Genomic DNA, 6595 nt, shown 5'->3' on the forward strand with positions numbered 1-6595 from the left:
TTTATTTTGACTTCACGCCCTGGATTTCTGTGCTGTCAGAACACAGGAACATAACATGAGAAAAGCTATACTGGCTCAGAACAACTGTGACAGAAGTATCTGACATTCTGCCTCTGACTAGAGCCAAAAGCAAATGCCTGTGGTTGTGAAAGTATGATGTAGAAGAGTGCAGTCTCAGATAATGATCTCTTCTCTTGTTTGCTTCTCTTTCCTTATCTTTTGCCAGTCAGAATGTCCATGCAGAATGGTTTTCTTTTGGAAAATGTGATTTGACAGAATTGAGACACAGCATGGTAATGTGTTGATTTAGTAGAAGATTAGAGTGGAGAACAAGCAGACAAGCTTGCAGGCTAAACGAATCCAATGGCTGCCTAGACTTAGAACCAAGATGCATAAAAGACAAGCTAAACCCTTCTAAATTTGCCTGAAGCAGAATGCATAAGCTTTAGTCTTGAAAAGGAAACTGAAATCTTTGATCTTTTATCTTGATTTAGGCTATTTTTAAAGGGACAGAAAATGGTTTTCTGGACAGTCTTTATCTTTCATCTCTCAATGGATGATATATAATAATCTCCTTTCACCTTAGCTTGGCATTCATATGCGTCTTTCTCCAAGAGTGTAGTCCCCGGAGCTTGTGTTTGTGAAGCAACAGGAATCCTGTTTATATACATATTTACAAAGAAATCTTTAATTCCAAGATTATCTCCTGTCTTGCCTTATTTACTCATTCAAGTGATAACACAGAAGATGCTGAAGATGGGTGGTTAATTGAGAGAAACAGAGGTAAAAGCATTAGTACTAGAGCTGAGATGCAGTTTTCAAAGGATGAAGATTAGGACCTAGTGTTCCTTTGGGCTTCTGCAAAAAAGATAAAACAGTGTAAAGGAATTAAAGAAGGAGGTATTACAGAAACTGGAATTTCTGTAAACACTTTGAAAAGAAAAAAAAAGAGTAATTAAATCAGCGTGTGATTGTTTTCCTAGAAAACGTTCAGAAATTATCTAGCAGTAGGAAACAAATCTTTGTGCAAAAATTTAAAGGTTTTGTGATTCATTGGGAAACCCAAATTAAAGTATCCTGGCCTGCATCAGGAATAGTGTGGCCAGCAGGAGCAGGGAGGTCATTGTACCCCTGTACACAGCACTGGTTAGGCCACACCTTGAGTGCTGTGTCCAGTTCTGGGCCCCTCAGTTTAGGAAAGATGTTGAATTGCTGGAGCATGTCCAGAGAAGGGCAACGAGGCTGGTGAGAGGCCTTGAGCACAAGCCCTGTGAGGAGAGGCTGAGGGAGCTGGGACTGTTTAGCCTGGAGAAGAGGAGGCTCAGGGGAGACCTCATTGCTGTCTACAACTACCTGAAGGGAGGCTGTAGCCAGGAGGGGTTTGGTCTCTTCTCCCAGGCAACCAGCAGCAGAACAAGAGGACACAGTCTCAAGCTGCGCCAGGGGAGGTTTAGGCTGGAGGTGAGGAGAAAGTTCTTCACAGAGAGAGTGGTTGGCCATTGGAATGGGCTGCCCAGGGAGGTGGTGGAGTCACCATCCCTGGAGGTGTTCAAGAGAGGATTGGACATGGCACTTGGTGCCATGGTTTAGATAGTCATGAGGTTTAGGGTGACAGGTTGGACTCGATGATCTTTGAGGTCTCTTCCACCCTTCTTGATTCTAAGGTGTTGAAAGAATGCAGCTTTGGAAAGATTTATTATTAGCACTTTACCCCAGTCTATATGCTTAGGACAAAACAAGAGGAATCACATTGCTTCCTATTAAGTAGATTACTTCAACTTGGAGCTTCCTAATAGGGATAAACTGCAATAGAAACTTAAGGATCTGAGACGTCATCTTGAGAGGGAATCAAACATGTAGCAAAGCTGGCTGGACAAGATTTTAATGCGTGACAGTTCCTGCAGGTTTAGATTTTTTACTTATCCATGAGAACCCAATGCTGATTCCCCATGAGAAGCCATTTCAACAGTCAGACAAGGTCAATTTATCATTTACTGCAGAAGAAAAAATTGCAAATGAAAAAATATGGTTTAACTTAGTCAATCTTCAAAACACTTCCATAAAGGACATAAATGCTAGCTAGTACTTAGAGGCAAAGAGAAGCACTGATATATGAACACAAATTTCATGACTGGATGATGACTTAATATGGAAAAAGTCTAAATGATGAAGCATTATATTATTGTGAAACTCATAAGAAACTCCCAGCAGTGACAAAATCTAGAATAATAGTAGCATTACAGAAAATAAGGTTTATAAAGGAACTCACATCACCTAGTTTCACCCTTTCCTCCATAGCAACATCTACATTATCTACAAAAATACTTTCAGTAGATCATTTTCACTGCTGTTATGCTGCAGAAAATTCATGCTTAAGACAAACCCCATATCCCAGACAGTACCTTTTTAGATATTAGAATCCTGAAAGGTACTTTGTAAGCTGTCTGGGAAAACTGCAGCATTAAGAGGTGACATATACACATAAGTTTGGTATCCTGTCATAGCTGGAATAATTAAATGATTGCTTGCTACAGTTGAAACAAAGCCTTCAAAACTGAGTGAAAAAATAGTGATGAATTTTCCAGTTTTCTCACCACCAAAAGACTTTTTTTTTTAGTTGCTCAGTTAAAGGTAGTTTAAGAGAAAATCTGTTAGAGAAGAAGAGAACATCACTATGGAGATAAGTAGAGGGCTACGAAGTCGAGCCCATTGATGTGACAATGCATACAGAGAACAGTTACATTTATATAACTTGCAGTTGGAAATTCTTTTCTCTCCATTGATCATGCATTGTGTAAGGTGTTGTTAAATGACAATTAGAGCTGAGAAAAGTGTGTTATGATATGCATTAGGAGAAATTTATAAAAGATGTTTGGCTTAGCATTTTCCCTCAGAATACATGTAATAAGGGCAATAAGCTTTTCTTAAAGAATAAAGTAGGTGAGGCAGTAGGAGCTGTATCTGCTGACAAAAAAAAAAGTGGTGCTAAGTGATCAAAGAGATTTCACTAGCAGGTGAATCATAGAGCCGTGGCTCTGAAAGAGAATCAGCAGCTGAAATACTCAGTATTAAGAAAATATCGAGAGGTAACGTTAGAAACAATTACAGATACTGGAAGCCATAGAGCAAAGCGGGGAAACCATGGGGATTTGGAAGACAGCTGGGAGGAAGATAGCTGGAGCTATATGGAAATTGGGAACACCGCGGGCAATTTGGGAGCAGTGTGAGGATAAGCTCATGAAGCACATGCTAAGTTATTGGGTCTTATGACAAAGCTTTATGCTTCCTGAGTACCATTATTCATTTAACAACTCTTTATGTTTTTATTCTTGCAGGATAGAACAAGCTTTGAAAGAACCAGATCAGCATTTGAAGACAATAGAATCACAGGTCTCAAAATGCAGAGATAATACGTTTGGACACATGTGACTGTAATGCTGTCAGCTGCTGCTATTCCATATCAAGCCCTCCAATATCTGCTGTTTATTCTTCAAGCCAAAGCCCTTGGAGACAAGTGATTAGAAGCAAATATTAGCTTTCACTGTTTTTAAGGAACACAACTGTTTGTTTTATATCTCAGATTTTTCACTATCAACTCTTTTGAGGCCAAAGCTATTTACTGAAGTTTGACAATTAAGTAATGTAGCTGAGAGCAGAAATCAGTCAGTAAAGTCTTTTGCAAATTATGACTGTGAAAGGAAGGAATAATATAGCTTGATATTTTATTCTCAGAAAGTCACTAATTCTTTTTAAAGGCTGGAGTTTTTTTCCCAGCAGATATTCCCCTGTAAAGATATTTTTTAATTTGGAAAAAAAGGAAAAAAAAGGGGGGGGGAGAGGGAAGTCGCAAGTCATTGTGATACAAAAAAAAAAAAAAAAAATTTAAAAAGGCACAAAAGACCTGGGTTACTCTGAATGACTTTTTTTCCAGAGTGTAGCAATTTTTAGTATGGGAACTGCCAGGAGAATGATAAAGTCAGCTATATGCTAAGACTGTCAAAACTGTGCACTGCAATGAAACCAAGATGGATGAATATTTTTCAGTCCTATGTAAATCAGAGCCTCTTGATAGTTCAGTTTCTGCTTCTGATATCTTTAAGTCTCTTATTATTCCTTTGCTCTCATACCTTTGCTGGAAGGGCTTTCTTGTGCAGGAGCAAAATTACATATGCCTTCTCAGGTCCAGCTGACTAGTAATTGTTGCAGTCTTTTTCCTAGCTTAGCTAATCAATACTTGCTGGCTTTTAGTTACCAGGAAACAGCATTTACTAGTTCTGTACTGATTATTACATCCTACGTGAGGCACTACAAAGTGATGATAAAAGCAAGAAAGAAATTTCATGTAGAAATTTTTACTTTCTGCCATTAGGCAGGTAGTTCCTTTATTGTTCTTACTTAATTAAAAGAGAAAAGGGGAAATAGGGGTTATTTCTTTTCTTCTAGAAAAGTGCAGAGCTTCAAGTAGTGATGACACAAACTTTCAAATTCCAGTTTGCAGTTTAAGTCTATCACAACCAAATGAGAGATACTCTGCATGTCATTCAGCACTATTTCTTTCATATGTCAGCCTCCACAACTGGTTTTAATGAATGCAGTTTCTATACTGCAGCTATGGGGTAAGCCAGCAAATAGAAAAATATTTACTAACCTACATATGAGGACAAGAGTTTTAACTGGATACCTTGCGAAAAAAGCAAGAGCAGCTCAAGACATTCACTAAGTGAGCTACTTGATTGTAAGGGTCATCCTGCTAAAACTATATTTTAAAAAGTCAAGTCAGACCAAGTTGTTTTCATGTCTTTTGCAGATAATTTCTAAAGTTCTAGTGTTGTTTTGGGGTCTACAGTGAAGTATGGTTTTCCTTTATTACATTATTGAAGTTAAATCACCCTTTTCTGTCTAGAAATGGTTTTAGTTCTGATAATCATGAGGTTGTATCAGCAAGTTTTCTTTTTCACATATTTGAAATTTGCAGTCATAATGGAAGCTGAGATCTCCTGCCACGGAAACTAAAGATTTTAGAATTGCCAGTATTAAAAATCACAACAAAATCAGGACAGCTGGCAAAACTCAGAGTTGTAAGTAACATTACAAAATCTACAGCAGTACAAAATCTACTAGTTGTTGAAGATGATGTAGGAACAAGAAGAAAAACAGGCTTGACTTTCAAGATGCTCTGATGAGCCTACAGTGCTGACAGTTAAACCCATTTCTTTTAAACTGCATAATACAAACACTCCTTATAATACACAGAAGGCAAAATGGTGAATGGGCCGTAAAGCAGTTCTCATATGTGGAGATACTGGCAATGTATTAAAAACTGGAATAGATTCTGAAATTATGCTGTGGTAAGTCACAATACTTATTGCTTCCATTCTTGTCCATAAGTTGTCCCCTGTTTATATTGCCTCTGCAGTAATGCAGTACTCAGCAAGGAGTGTCTGATTTGTGTAAGTATCTGGCTAGATGTTTTAGGCCATGGAGAAAGAGTGATAACAACCCAGACTATTAACCTCTATATCCACAACCCAAACCATTTATTACTGAGATGTTTATTAAGACATTCAGTTTGGGAATACACTTGGTCTTTTTGAATTTTTTTTTTTTTTAATTTGATGGAAAACATTTCTTACTGGAAAAAAACTTAGCATTACTTTGCAGAAATTAAATTTCATCAGAAATCTAGTATTGAGTTGAAAAATTACCTTGATAGGACTTCTTGATCAGCTCTAAAACTGTCTTTAGAGGTCAACTATGTAGCACTGGGGTTTATCTAGTCATGAATTATCCCACTGATAGAGCATTATTAAACACACGTTTGAGACCTCGCTCTTTGAAGCAATGGTTTGCTTAAGGCAGGAAAACCGAGGTGGTTCTAAAGTAACTTATCCAATGCAATATATTTATTTTTATACATACAAGCTAAAATAACTGTAGCTGAAGGCTAAGACTTTTTTGTCTTTGTTCAATTTTCTGACCAAAGTTTCCACGTGAGCCTATTTCTAAGCAACAATCGAGAAAAACAAACATGTTGATGGAAAATGAATGGTGTATATATAGAATCGGCTGCAGGTTATTCAGGGACAGCTCTGGTAGCTAAAACTAGTTAGATATCTGTCTAACTAAACATACATCTAGCTATAGCTGTATTTGGCGATTGCTCTTTTAGGTGACAGCGTCACTTGTACAATACATAACCAACTGTATAGGCAGCCAAGCCCCTCTTAAGATCGTTCGTTACTCTCTGACAAGTAAGAGAGAGAAGCAGAGTTTTGCCCGTCTGAAGCACAGCCCGGCCTAACCCTGCTTCAGAGACAAGGCGGCAGCTCTCTGCCCAGAAAGTGGCATGGGCTGCACCTGGGCAAGGGAGCGCTTCGAGGAGGAGGGAGAGGGCTCGGAGACCGCGCGGCCACTTCTGTGTGCCTATCGCTCCATTCAGCTCCTCCGAACCCCGCGCCTCCCTTAACACCACCTCCCGGGCGACTAACCACCGCCGGCGCTACCTGTGCCCTGTGCCCTGCGCCCCCCGGCTCGCCCCGCCCCTCAGGCCCTCCCCGCTCCTGGCGGCGGGGCGGGGGCGGGCCCGCAGCGCCGG

Source organism: Indicator indicator, chromosome 1, assembly GCF_027791375.1.
Source record: "Indicator indicator isolate 239-I01 chromosome 1, UM_Iind_1.1, whole genome shotgun sequence".
NCBI classification, from domain to species: Eukaryota; Metazoa; Chordata; class Aves; order Piciformes; family Indicatoridae; genus Indicator; species Indicator indicator.